At 40.3% G+C, this 15,570-nt stretch overlaps 1 protein-coding gene across 3 annotated transcripts in view; it reads right to left on the reverse strand.

Annotated features, from left to right (window-relative positions):
• Positions 1-15,570, reverse strand: part of Glrb (glycine receptor, beta) — a 72,879-nt gene that overhangs the window by 39,413 nt on the left and 17,896 nt on the right. Inside the window, exon 1 of one of the 3 annotated variants that reach the window (XM_063281360.1) lies at positions 11,960-12,098. The exons of the other annotated variants lie outside the window; for them this stretch is intronic. The gene's annotated coding sequence lies outside the window, so the exon portion shown is untranslated. Of the gene's footprint in view, positions 1-11,959; positions 12,099-15,570 lie in introns of those variants that run through there. 3 annotated transcript variants of the gene reach the window in all.

Genomic DNA, 15,570 nt, shown 5'->3' on the forward strand with positions numbered 1-15,570 from the left:
TCTCCCCTGATTTCTTCAAAGGTAAACCATGCCTCGGAACTTTGGCTTGTCCCTGTGGATGTGGCCTGCACGGCAGCACTGTGATGGTTTTACTGGTCCAAAGCAGCATCCTACAATAGTTTCTGTGAGCAGCGTCCAGATTCAGGGTACATATGCTGCATCCAAGGCTCTATTGATCTAATTATTGTTCTCAGTACTGCTAAAAATGAGAATTACCTTCTGAACTTCATTATGGTCACACTGTAGCTATTCCCAAATGCTTTCAATTCCCCTTAGAGTGAGGACAAATTGTTATCGTTTAACAAATAGAATCAGTATCAATTGAAAAATATCAAAATTCGGGGGGAGGGGGATGTTTGCCCGGAAACCGGGAAAGGGAATAACACTCGAAATGTATATAAGAAATACTCAAGTTAATAAAAAAAAAAATAAAAAAAATATCAAAATTCAACTAGACACACAAATACAGGCACTTGCAAGCATACATGGGTGCACGCATGCGCGCACACACACACACACACACACACACACACACACACACAGACACACACACACACACGTACATCAGGGGATATACCAAATCTTTTTCAGTCCTTTTCCCCTCCCTCATTTGTTTCAATACAACTTGACCTGAATATTTAATAAGGGGTTTGGTTTTTCTGTTAGAAATTTATGTTAAAATTCATGCTAAAATGTACAAAAAATCACATGTAGTTTATATTCTTAGGCCTGAATTCAGTGTTTTTTCTTATCCACGTAAAAATAGTAATCATAAAAATAGTAAACATTTTTGTACCTTACTTACACTAAAATTACATAAAATACTTTCTATTAATTTGAGATTAGATGGCTGCAGCTACTTTCTCCAAAAGACAAAGTACAATGTGCACAGAGTATTTGATTGTTCATAAATAATACACATACATACACACACACGCATTCACACACACATAATTTGCAAAGTGTGTTATTAGTGATTTTAAGTGGAACCAAATTAATAGCAGCTCCAGTAGATGAATGTTCACATTTTGAATGTTTTATCCATTTGAATATTTTATTTCCATCTGTCAGCAATTCCAATGTATTACAAAATAAGATTTACTTCTTAGCTATATGATATTAAGAAAATAACTCACTCAGGCAAAGTAATCAAGTGAGTGAGGAAATTCTGTCTTATATAACAAGCCTTTTTACCACCACCCCTGTATTGTTCACTTGTCTAAGCTTGAACCAATGTCATTACTAACATGGGAAGTTATGTAAAGAATGTGTCAGCCTACATGGCTGTATGATGTAATGCTTACCAGTACTCACAGAAAAATACAGAAATCTCTAAACAGAGGCTTGACTTTCCATTAAATGGAGAATAATCTTATCATTATGTGACAACTCTGAAACTGATCAATCTAAAACGGTCTGCATAAGCACATTGCCTCAATTTTCCTCTAACCATAGTTCTCTGTCTAACAGAATGCCTCTTTTTTTTCACAGTGTAAAAATGCAGCAGCAACAGCCATGGGGTTTTTCATGTTGAAAGCATTGTGGGAGAGAAACCTGCTGCAGATGTTGCTCTGCACGTGACCTAACTCAAGCACAAAGTATGAGGGAAACATATGAGGGAAGAAGCAAACAGGAGGGCACAGACTGTGAGGTTTTTACTCTTTGTTGGGAGAGATGTCGATGGAAATCTGATAAAATAAAGCTACATACTTCTGAAAATGGTCAACAAGGACACTGTGGACATGCGGAGCCTAGGGCAAGATGGGGATAGACAGAATAGCAAGCAGTAAGAAGACGGAATAAAATAGAACATCCAACTACTGAGAGGGCTTGGGGATCCCAGGGTCGTGAAACAGGAGTCATGCAAGCATGTGGGCTCAAGAGGAAGATACTTGGCTCTCAGGGGATGGTTGACACAGGGGTGCTGCTCACAGGATGCAGCTGCACCTGAGAAGCAAGGTGGTCTCCCTGGATGTGAATGAGAAGTTGGGGTGAGAGCTCGCAGGAGAGTGGCTCTCCATAAGCTGCTGTGTTCCTTTGATCTTCTCAGACCAATACAGGAACTTCCCTTATCTTCTTTCTCAGACCGATACAGGAGCTCCCCTTTTCCTCACAGAGCACTGTGACTAGCTCACCAGGACTGCATGTGAGCACCTGTACCTTCTTCTTCATGCCCTGAGGAGGGAGTTGGGGAAAGAATCACAAATTCAGTCCATAGCTTTTCATGTTTGCAAGGGAATGATGACCTTGTCAGAGGCTGCGACCTGGACTCAGCATAGAGGCCACGATGAAGAGATGTCCGTACAAAATTCTTTATGGAGAGAACCATTGTATACTTGGAGCTTGTATTCATTGATGCTGAGTTACTCTGATACAACACCAGGATCACAGCAGCTTATAGAAGAAAGAGGTTATTTCGGCTTATGGTTCCAGGGAGATAGATGGCAGGGAGGCATAACAGCTAGTGACACACATGGCAGCAGGAACAGGAGTCTGAGGGATCATATCAGGAAGAAGAGGCTGCATTGGAAGAGAGAAGGCTTTAGACTTTTTAACTCCACCCACGATGATGTTCTTTCCTCAGAAAGGCTGTCCCTCCCCATAACCTCTCCAAACACTGTTACCAGCTGAGGAACAAGTGTTCAAGTGCTTGAACCTATGAGGACATTTCTCACTAAACTATTGCACATCAACATGGTGTTCAAGCAACTGTAGAAACAACCCCAATCTCAAAATTGAAGAGCAGACCTTTAGGTATTTAATAGAGTATTTAGAGTTTACATAGAACTACAACAAAGCTAGGAAACTCAGGAAGAAATTTACAAGTGCCAGAGACTTAAATGAAAAGCACCCTCAGGACCCCATTGAAAGAATCAGAGAAAGGACTGGAAGAGCTTGAAGGGGCTCGAGACCCCATATGAACAACAATGCCAACCAACCAGAGCTCCAGGGACTAAGCCACTACCTAAAGACTGACCCTGGGCTCCAACTGCATAGGTAGCAATGAATAGCCTAGTAAGAGCACCAGTGGAAGGGGAAGTCCTTGGTCCTGCCAAGACTGAACCCCCAGTGAACGTGATTGTTGGGGGGAGGGTGGTAATGGGGGGAGGATGGGGAGGGGGACACCCATAAAGAAGGGGAGGGGGAGGGGTTAGGGGGATGTTGGCCTGGAAACTGGGAAAGGTAATAACAATTGAAATGTAAATAAGAAATACTCAAGTTAATAAAGATGGAGAAAAAGAAAAAGAAAAAGAAAAGCACCCTCAGCTGGTATTTGTTAATGAACAAGGCTTGAGTCTTACAGAGAGACGTCTCACACAGTTCCAGAACAGCTGGGAAAATTTCATCCAGTTGTTGAAAGACTTACTGACAGCATTTCTCTGTACCTAGAAACCACTGAAAACCAAGCCTCACAACTTCACAGGGATGACCTTTCTATGGGGACTGTGTCCAGTCAGACAGACGATAATCAGTCTGTAAATCTCTTGACATCATATTAATCAGCCTTAGTCAGAGAAAGGATGGGCCATGTGCAATCAGTTGGGTTCACTGACTTCCACGGAGCAGCTTTTGATAATCTATGAGCTTCTGGCATCTTTAGACCAAGCTGGCAATCGACATCATAAATGGCAACATCTCACTGATATTCTGAGACACATGAAGGAAATAAGTATCATCAGCTGTAAAACTGCTAAATGTCTTAAAGTGCCAGGACCAATGGTGTTCTTAATCTCCAAATATTTTCCTCCAAACTACTTAAAAAGTGTATGCATTAAGAGTCAAAAATTTAAAAAGAACACCAGAGGCCTATCTGATAGTCTTTTGAACAGTACACCAAGGTGGAAGGGGCCGCACACAATTAAGGCTGTGATCATTGCTCCTCTCAGAAGCACTGTCACTGTTCAGTTGTCACTAGCATGGTCCGTTGAATAATTTAGAAATTAGGGCTATGGAGTTAGGATGTGTTGACCCACATGAAAAGTACACTTATGATGTGTCTGTCTTTAAATGATGGCGAGAGTGAAGATGCCTCTTCTTCTGGCTTCTGAGACATCAGGACACTAAGCTATGCTAAGGCAGTGCCTATCAACCCGCATTCCACAATGCCCTTATCAACGTCACACTCTGGAAACCACAGCTATAAAATGACATACACCCCCAGGGAAGACTTTTCCATGAAAAAGAAACAAATGCAGGTAATTTGCTAAGTCTAAGAACTAAACCAACCAGAGCTCCCAAGGACTAAAACACCACCAAAGAGTACACATGGACAGACCCATGGCTCCAGCTGCATATGTAACAGAGGATGACTTTGTTGGGCACCGATGGGAGGAGAAGCTGGACCTCCCAGTGTAGGGGAATGTCAGGGCAGGGAGGTGGGAAGGGGTGGGTGGTTGGGTTAGGGAACGACCTCCTACAAGAAGGGGGAGGGAGGATAGTATAGGGGGTGTATGTATGGGAAGCCAGGAAAGGGGATAATGTTTTTAACGTAAATAAAAAAATTCAATAAAAAAAAAGAACTTGGACTGGCTAGTGAGGTTGCTCAGAAAGCAGAAGTTCTTGCTTGACATGAGTTCAATCCCTGGACTCCACACACAGGTGGAAGAAGAAAACCTATTTGATGAAATTATCCACTGACTTCCACACATGTAACATGACATGCACACACACACACACACACACACACACACACACACATGTTATGAGCACATACACATTATGAGCACACACAATAATGAAGAATAAAACTTTCAAGGAAAAAGAATGGAGAGTCTTCAGTAGGAATTTCCCATTTCCTGAAGCAAATGATACTGATTCTTCCCACACAAGGATGGTGATCAAGAAATCATTGCACAAATATGCAGGATAAAATATGGTCTAAAAGCATAAAAGAAATGTTTCAGGGGCAAGAAGGATGAACTGACACGGCAGCTTTCAGACATTTCAGACATTAACTTTCTTTTCTTCAGAACAAATCCAAGACACCCTTTTGGATCCAGGAGATAATTTAGACCCTGGCAGGCAGCTACTCTCTACATCTTCCTGTGAACTTCATGCTTAAATGCCAATAGCTCTTGGTATCCAGCGAGCCAAAATGATTAGTCATACTATTTGGTCACCAAATAAAAACTGAAGGGATCCTGCTGATGAGAAAATAATCTTTCTATCTAACTTTTTATCAACTACTTGAAAGGACCTCTAAAACACCCTTGGCTCAGCAGAAAAATACTGGTGTGTGTGTGTGTGTGTGTGTGTGTGTGTGTGTGTGTGTATACATATTGTATGCATGGGTGTATAAATATAAAGGTCCATGCATGCATACATGTATGGAGATCAGAGGTTCACAGTGTATATTTCCCTGTATCAGTTTCCAACTACACAAACACACACACACACAGAGAGAGAGAGAGAGAGAGAGAGAGAGAGAGAGAGAGACAGACAGACAGACAGACAGACAGACTAGAGGGAGGGAGGGAGAAAGGGAGAAAGGAAGGGAGGAAAGAAGGAAAGGAGGGACAGAGAAAGACAGAGAGGAAAGATAGATTGACTGGTTGATTGATTTTCCCCTGACTGTAAAGCTAAGAGCTAACCAATGGATTAGTGTGCCAGGCAGTGAAGTTTTTTTTTTTTTTTTTTTTTTTGGTTCTTTTTTTCGGAGCTGGGGACCGAACCCAGGGCCTTGCACTTCCTAGGTAAGCGCTCTACCACTGAGCTAAATCCCCAGCCCCGGCAGTGAAGTTTTAAGACCTTTCTATCTTTGTCTTCATGCCTTGGTGTTACAGGTTCATGTTACCACACTTTTTTTTAAATAAAACATGGGTGTTAGAGATTTGAACTTAGGACTTAGGTGGCTATCCTTACTGATTTCTATCCTATAAATGATTGTGTCCAGGAATAAGGCCTAAAATGTGAAAGACTTACTTCTGTTCTCAGATTAGCAGTTTCTTCAGTTCTCCTTAATCAATCACTAATATAAAATAACATGGAAATACAGTGTACACTGTTTCAGATAAGAAAAACGGTTAATGGTAGCATATTTTCACATAAAGCTTGAAATTACTTATGATAAGACTCCTACAAATATAATTTATTTCCATTAATTTTATGGCTATTGTTTATATTATTCTAATAGAGCACCATGTTTTTGTGTGTGTTTGTTTTGTTTTGTTTGTTTATTATTAAGCATGAAATATGTTTGGGCTTTTTCATCTGTTTTTACAAGAGAATCTCAGTGTGTTGTCCAGGTTAGTCTCAAACTCCTGATCCTTCTACCTTAGGCACCCAGTAACTAGGATTATAGGCATACACCGACTGTGCTCACATGAATTGACAAAATGAGAAAGTCTGTTTTTTTTTTTTTCATCTTCATGTGCACACACAAGTTCATGGCAGCCTACACATCAGGGTTTTTTCCCTTGTGAAAAACCTTGCAGCTAGTTGAGGTTCTTCTGCAACTCAGGCTCCAGAGAAATTGTCCACAATGTGACTAGTAAGGAAACGAGTGAAACACTCTCAGGCCATTAATCTCATCCTAGCATGGGACCTGCTCAGCAGGAAATTTTCAGTTCCGCATCTTTTTCTGAAACAAAGGAATTATCAGATGAGGTTTCTAGTGCCTAATTTTTTCAGTGAGACCTGAAAGCCTGGGTCTCTCTAGCTTGGAAAACTGTTAGGGCCCTGGATAGGGCAGTTCCTTGTCGGATACAGAGGACAAAGTATTACTTTGACCAGCGTGCAGACGTTCTATAACCCAGAGGAATACAGTCTTTGCCTTGCTCTCAGCAGGGAACAGCTGAGCTCCCCATTTAACAACACAGTAATTTCTGGTGTTCCCAAAGGACCAGGTTTTAAATCATTTGCCTCAAAGCATTGATATGGACCAGCATTTTTAAGTCAATAAAAGACCTTTCCTAACTCAACACAGAGCAAGCAAATAAAACCATGCGTTCGATTCTTACCAAGGTGGGAAGGACCCAGATGCAGCTTTTCAACTTTTCTAAGAGTCAAGGGACTAGCTTCTGGCCTGCCAATCACACAAGACAAAGGGGACATAACATACCTCCATACTTGGGAACCACTAGGAAAAAAAAATCATGGATTCGTACTATCATGAAAGTTGAATTTCGTGCAGAAGAGTGGACAGGTTGAAAGAGTAAGGTCTCTTGCATGAGATCAGTACACCAAGCAGGAAAAAAGGGAGGTATTTTCTACTACACATATTGGTGACATCCATTGAAAAGAACATGATAAAATTCGTTGAACAAATTTTATCAAAATGTACATATATCAATTATCTGGTGGAGCAAATGGACAAAATAAGCCAAAGGTTGGCAGAAAACAAAATAAAGAAATAAAGAAAAAAATAAAAAGCAATGCTTTGAGAATATAGTAAAAATGAACACATCTTTAGAATAATAATGGAATGAAAGACAAAAAGTAAATAAAGTCAGACATCAAAGAAGAGACATTACAAGCGATGTCAGGCCAGGGAGGAAGCTGATGAGCAATGACAAGCCATAGACGCCCAGAGGTGGATGAACTCAGAGCAAGTAGTAAAATTCTAGATGCAGCCAGCATTCTGATTTCTCATGAAGAAATAAAAATCTGAGCAGATCGTTAACTATCAAAGAGAACGAATTTGTTTTCAAATGCCCAGGAAGAGATGACTTCACTGACAAATTCTCCTGAACAGCTAAAAAACAAATTCAAGCCAGTAATTGTCAAAATCTGCCCAAACACTGAAAGGCAGAGCACTTCCAAGGACTTTATGAGGACACTGTGACCCTGATATTAAAGCCAGACAATACACCATAAAACACTATGAGCCAATGTTCCTCATAAGCAAGAATCCTTAACAAAGACTAGCAAAACAGACTCAACAGCACTTTCAATGCTCACGTGCCATGATCAAGTGGGGCTTACCTCTGAGTGCAAGGATAGCTCAGCCTTTGCAAATCAGTATTATACCTCACTCATTATAACAGAAATGAAGGTAAAATCCACATGATCATATCAACAGGTGCATAAAAATGAACTGATATAATTTAACATTCCTGCTAGATTAAAAATACTCAAGAAACTACAGATAGAAGGAAAATCATTTCTATGTAATAGAAGCCATAGATCAGTAGGCCTCAACAGTTCTAATACTATTTACTGCAGTTCCTTATGTTGTGATTACCCTCCCATCCCTCCCCACCCACACACACACATCATAAAATCATTTTCATTGCTACTTCATAACTGTAATTTTGCTACTATTTTAGATTATAATGTAAAGATCTGATATGCAGGCTATTTAGTATGTGACCCTTTACCCAAAGTGGTCAAGACATAGAGCATGAAAACCACTGCTATGGATTAAAAAGCCCACATCTAACATCACAGGCCGTAGTGAAAAATTGGAAGCTGTTACACCGAGATCAAGAACAAAAATGTCCTTTGTTACTACATCTACTCAACACATGCCAAAAGACTTAGCTAGTTATTTAATGAGAGAAATGAATCCAAATTGTATAAATTCATCCCTCTGTTTGAAAAAATACGGTTCTATCTGTAGAATTCCTTAATATCCATACACTGTCACATACTTGTCCAAACATCCTATGAGAACTGACAAAGTGACACTGCAGGAAACAACATTAACTCCAAAAAAATCATTAATATACTGGGCAATGGAAATTTGGATAATTATCCTATTTACAACAGCATCAAAAGAATTACATATTTAGAAATAATGTTATCCCTGATTAAGGTAATGGAATATTTGTACATTAGCAACTAAAAAATATAAATTAAAGAAACAAACAGAAAGATGTACAAGTTTATGGATTAGAAGACAGTGCTGTTAAATGTCCACACTCCCCAAAAGAGATTTAAGACTCAAGACAATCACCTATCAAAATCCTCAGAATGGAGGCTTCATTAGTAGCTCAGTTTATCGTGTTGTCAGGAGACCCTGGGTTCAATTTCCATCCCCGGATAAACATGGCATAGTAGCATAACCCCCATCATCGTCAAACTTGGGAGGTGAAGCCAGGGGGATCTAAAGTCCACAGACATTACTGGCTACACAGAAGGCCAACATGGAATACTGTCCTTATCTCTGACTCTATCTCTAAGACAAAGAAGCCCATACTCTGATGAAAATTATGACAGAAATAAGACCCAAACATTCAAAAATTTCTAAGGAACCAAAAAGGACTCTGATGCTTGGGCAAACGGCTAAGAGATGCAGCTTAAGAAAGAAAGATTTGTGCTTATGGTTTCAGAAGACTATATCGTGCAGAGTGGTCTAGGAAGCAGAGAAAGACAGGACATCTCTCAATGACCCTTTTCCTCCCTCTGTTTCACCAATCATTCTTTCAAGACTCCCAGTCTATGAGCTGGTGGTGACCACATACATGGTATAGCACCATCACTCAGTGAGTCCTCTCTGAAAACTTTGAGGGAAAAGGCAAACCCAAAGATGTCCTGTATAAATCTAAGTAATTCTCAATCTAATGCAGTTGGCAATTAAGATTTAGCTTCACAGACACGAAATAATCAAACATTTTAGAAAGATTGTGTTTTAAGAAAGTATACAATTTTCTAAATTAAAAATACATTACAAAGCAAAAGGTGTATTCATGAAATAGATTCCGGGCAAGTGTATGGAGACAGCCTGTAGAAGTTTGCTAATTTCCACCGTCATGAGCTATAATATGAAAATTTACGCTGTGATTAATAGCTGCTTTTAAATTTTCTTTTTAAGGCCTGGCTCTCCTCAATGAATGTTTCAGATTTCACATCCATTTTATCAGATCCTTCTCCTTTTGAAATTCTTCTATAATTTAATAAATGGCAACTTGAACTTTATTCAGTATTCTCACTGCTAGCTAGAGAGAGTGTGTGTGTGTGTGTGTGTGTCGTGTTTTAAATAAATTCTCCTAAAATATTTACCAAAATGTATGTAGTTAAAATGGTTATAGGCTGATGCAACAGAAGGGAACCATAAATAAATATAGCATATAGCCAACTGATCTTCAAGAAATCAGCCAAGAAGAATGCACAATGAGCGGAAAACATTGCATTTGACAACTGGTGCTAGGAAAGCCAGGCATCTATGAGAAAAAGAAAGAAACTGGATGTTTATCTTCTAGCTTGCACAAAGATCAACTCAAAATTCATTAAAGCTTTAAACAGAAGATCTAAAACTTCAAAAGAAAACAGAGGAGAAAGTCCTCATGACATTGCTCTTGGCAATGATTTCAGAGACACAGAAAGTGCAGGCTGCCTGAGTCAAAGCAGGGCAGAAGAAGGATCACAGAGTGAATGTGTGTCATGAAATAACAAAGCCGCTAGAAATCTAAGCCAAAGCAGACGTATCCTCCTGACCTAGAGAAAAATACTGTGCAGAATGAAAGAAACAGTAACAAGTTGTCCTTTGTTTAAAAAAGAAAAAAGATGGGGGGGGGGCTGTTAAGTGGAAACTTATCAAAAAGACAACAAATGCTTATAAGGACATGGTTAACAGGGAACTCATACAGCCTGACAAGCAAATGCTCACAGGAAAACCACTGGCCTGAGAACTGGGTCCCCATTGGAGGAATTAGAGAAAGATTGAAGGATCTGAAGGGGTTTGCAACCTCATATGAACAACAATGCCAACCAACCAGAGCTTCCAGGGACTAAATCACCATCCAAAGAGTACACATGGACAGACCCATGGCTCCAGTTGCATGTGTAGCACAGGATGGCCATGTTGGGCACCAATGGGAAGAGAAGCTCTTGGTCCTGCCAAGGCTGGAATCCCCAGTGTAGGGGAATGTCAGGGTGGGGAAGTGGGAAGGGGGGGAGTTGGGGAGGGGAACACCCTCATAAAACAAGGGGAGGGAGATGGGATAGCAGGTTTATATGGGGAAACAGGGAAAGGGAGTAACATTTGAAATGTAAATAAAAAATCCAATAAAAATATATATAAAAAACATAAAAATGAAAAGCAAAAACGAAAGAGAGAGAGAGAGACAGAGAGAGAGACAGAGAGAGAGATGGGAGATAGACATAGGAGAATTCACAAAAGATGGGACGTGTACATATCTAAATGTCATTGTCCTATACTATAGTTACCTGTGTGCTCTGCTGAATACCATAACTAGTCAATAAAACAGCAAATGGCTTAATCAGACAAACTTTGGCATCACAGGTTATAGTCCAACCAAATCTGAAACTGGGTAGATGGCACTACATGCTTTTTCAGAGGACTCAGTTTCATTCTCAGTACTAACATGGTGTCCCACAGCCATTTGTATTTTGTTTCACAGGGCTGGATGCCCTTTCTGGGCTCCTGGATATACAAGTGCACATACATATAAAAAGAGAAAGAGCTCATACACATAAAACAAACATAAATAAATCTTTGTAAAAAAGCAAGAGTCACTAATCATATAATCATTTATTTTGCAAGCTAATATTTATAATATACATGCGATTTGTATTGTTCAGGAAAACATATTACGTGAATGTCCATGTTCAGCTCTTCAACTAAATAATAGGTATTGATTTTGTTTAAATTCATGTAGTTATCTATCCTGCTACATGCTGCTTTGCAACATATCATTCAGAAATTTCCTAACTGTATATCAAAGGCAAGATTGGTCTCTCTTCTGACAGAAAAGAAGAAATTATTTAAACCAGGAATGGTGAAACCCTGCAGTCTCAACACTTCAGAGTAAGAGGTGAGATGATGGTGAGTCCAGCCCAGCCCAGGCTGCCTAGCAGCACCTGTCCTAACTATGGAGAGATCCAGAAAGGACTTAGGGCTCCGAGCACTCCACTCTGCACATTTTCTATCTCTGTGAAGGAAGGGAAGAGGAGGCTGGAATGGGGAAGAGACATCGGAGGACGAAGGGGGAGGAGGAGAGAAGACTGGAGGGCAGGAAGGGGAAAGAAAAAAATAGAAAATCAATATATAGCTGACCTTTCTGTGAGTTAAGCAGGCCTGGACTGGAGGACTGACTTTACGGCTGACACGCACTGTGGCTCTGGACATTTGGTAGCTGCCTCTGTGAGCTTCTCTGTCAACAGAGAAGAAAACTGCAGAAAACCAATTCACAAAAGGCCTGTCTTAGGAATGAATTATGGCAGTGAAATAAAGAAGCTACATTAGTAATGTTCTGTGAGAGGGACCATTCCTCGGAGCCTCTTTGTGTCATGTGGCAGGAAAAGAAAGCAGTAACTGTTCGGAATGATAGACATACACAATTTACTCTCAGCCACAAGAAAGCCATGGACATGGGACTTATTTAAGCAAGTATGCTGAGTATTTCCCTTCTTATAAAAATGCATGCTATATATTCATGTATCTTCTTTCCTCCAAATCCCCACTCTAATTCCACTATTCTCCCAAAATTGATGAGACTAAGTTTTGAAAGGAAATATTTTCTTTGCCACTACAAGCCAATTTTTAAAAGAAGTAAAGACGGGATATTGAGAAATGAATAATTTAAACTTCAAAGCTCCTTGAGTAAGTCACTCCAGGGACACCACAAATCACACAGCTAAAGAGGCTTTGTCCCTGTCAGAACCCAGTGGCGAAGCCCAAGGTCACCCCTAACAGCTGACCCAGCTCTGTTACCATGATCTTTTCCCTTTCCCTCATGTCAGATCTAATCTGTTACCAGAGACAAAAACAAAACAAAACAAAAACAAAACAAACAACAACAACAAAAAAAACCTGTCTTTTTGAATGACTTACTTTATTATAGCCCCATGAGCTAATGTGAACAGTGACAGACAAACCTCACTCACTATCCAGCAGGAGCAACAAATACAGATGTTATTCTGAATACTAGATTACCTACTTCCTTTCAGTGCAGAAAAAAGAAAGAGAGCCCTTTCTGTCTCTATGAATCATTGCTTAGCAATCAGTAACACCCTAGATCGGATAAGTTAAAACCCACAGGGTGCCTTAGAAAGAAACTTTACCCCTCCACACCACATCCTGATTGCCTTGTGGATTAGCACTTCTTAGCATATGTGATGAAATCTCCAGCAAGTTTCCTGATGTTTCGGCCACCTTCAGAGAATGAAAACTCTTCTGGCACTTTCTTACAACTCAGAATTGTCACTGCATGTGCAACTTGTCTAGTCCTGGTCTGAAGAGTGGATGGTTTCTAAACCTCCTCCATCCCCAGCCAGGCCCTGAGACAGAGGTAGATAGATAAGAGCATTGGCCCCATCATAGCTAGTTCACTGGCCCTGTACTTACTGATCTATACTTTCTTTGTGCCTTTTTCCTGTCTTTGAAATTTTCATTTGTTTGCTTGAAGGTTTTGTTTGGTTGGTCTAGTTTTTGTCTTCCTTGTAGCAAGATCCTACGGTATATCCCAGGCTGACCTCAAGCTCACAGCAATTCTGCATCAATTGCTAAGAAGAGGTTTTGGCTGTTCTCCAGCTTCAGCTTCTGCCTGCCCCAAGTGCACACCCCACATTGGTGCTATTGGACTGCAGCCCCCTCCTAGGTTCTTGTGGACAAAATTGCTTATGTCTGCTTCTCTCTAAACTCCCCCATTCTTCCGCTGCCTTCACTCTCTTCTCCTTCCTATGATCCACATCGGAGGAACAGCAAATATTCAATATTCTCTTTTTCCAGCATTAGTTCTTGCCATCCCACACAGCCCACATCTCTGTTCCATGGCCCCAAGAGTTCTCAGTAAGCAGTCTGCCATGAGCCTGCAAAACACCAGGGGCAGGCATGACTCCTCCTCTGTGTTCCTTTCACTTTGTCAACCAGAAGGAAATGCACTTTCCTTACAGCTCAATGGTCACAGTGTGGAGATGCAGCTCACTCAGGGCTTCCTTGAATACTGTCTGCCATGTCTCCTCAGCCCTGGCAAATCCTGAAGAGGAGATACTGAGCTAAGGTCACCATGCCACGTTTCCTTTCCTAGCCTTCACTGCCTGAAGAAGAGATCTTCCATTTTTTATATATTCATTATTGTCTTTTGGAAAACCTTTAACTATCCACTATGGCATTCTTAACAGAAAATACAGAAATAACAGAAAATGTTATGTTATGTTGCAAACATAATTTAGATTAATATAAATGCTAAGATTTAATTAAAATGAAATATAAGTAATAGTATTAGTACATTCAGTCATCATAATCAGAGCTGCGGTTGAGTACTTTATAAAGGAAATAAGTTCACGTATCTCTCAGGTTTTGTAGTCCAAGAGCAGAGTGCCAAGCATGTCAAGAAGCAGAGAAGGGCTCATCACAAGGAAAGCCAAGCACAAAGCAGTCTTGTTTCTAGCAACTTGCTGTCCTGAAAGCAAACTCGCTCTACACAAATCGTCTTACTTAGTTTCTAGAGGAACCAGGACCCAGTCTCATCAAGGGAGATCTCTTAAGGTACCATCACCTCAACTCACCACACTGAGGACCAGGCCTAAAGCACACTAAACTTCTGGGAAGGTTTGCTGAAGCAAAGGCCACAAGTAAGGTAATCGTTAATATCAAATAACCAGAAAACATTCCTGCATACTGGATCTGGGCAGGACATCACATGAGGACATGAAGTCAATATAAATGAGTGTAGCTAAGCAGAGATTTTTTTTTTTTTTTGGTTCTTTTTTTCGGAGCTGGGGACCGAACCCAGGGCCTTGCGCTTCCTAGGTAAGCGCTCTACCACTGAGCTAAATCCCCAGCCCCGCTAAGCAGAGATTTTAAAGCAAAAATAAAATTAAGAATGTCTAAATGAACCAACATTTAAATAGACAATATATAATAAAATTTAATAACTTATGAATTAAAGTTCTTTGTCCAGATCAACATTTTAAACACAAACTGATCATTTTTATAGGAAACAAAACAAACAAACAAACAAAAACCAAAAACCCTCCTTCTAGATCTAAATCTATTCGTCACAGCTGCGAACCGATGATGTGGGTACCCAGCAATGCAAAATCCATTAAGGAAAATGTATGTATGAGTATGCCTGAGTGTGTGTGTGTGTGTGTGTGTGTGTGTGTGTCTGTGTGTGTTTGTGTGTGTTTGTGTGTGTTTGTGTGTGTGTGTGTGTGTGTGTGTGTGTGTGAGAGAGAGAGAGAGAGAGAGAGAGAGAGAGAGAGAGAGAGAATATATAGCACACGTGTCAGAATGTCTACAGAAACCAGAAGAGAGTACTGGATCCTCTGATATTGAAGTAATAGATGGTTGTGGGCTGCCTGATGCAGATGCTGATAACCAAAGTTACCTCCTTGGGGAGAGCAGCAGGTGCTCTTAAACACTGTGCCCTCTCCCCACCCTACACAACCAGTTTTCATGTAATAGAACACAGGTCTGAAAAAGAAATCCTGTAAAATTATGTACTCAGCAAGTAACATTCTACTATTCGTCTTAAAAACTTCAATGAACTTTAAAGTTCATTAAAGCCTTCAAGGAAAGTCAGTAATTAAAATAAATAAGATACAAAGATTGACGATGAGGAATTGTGTTCACATGGTGTTTAGTAAACAAGCCAGTACCAGAATGGATAATGAAGAAACTCTGCCTGGACCAGATTTCACCTCAGTGCAATGGTAGACTTG

This window comes from Rattus norvegicus, chromosome 2 (genome assembly GCF_036323735.1).
Source record: "Rattus norvegicus strain BN/NHsdMcwi chromosome 2, GRCr8, whole genome shotgun sequence".
In the NCBI taxonomy this organism is placed as follows: Eukaryota; Metazoa; Chordata; class Mammalia; order Rodentia; family Muridae; genus Rattus; species Rattus norvegicus.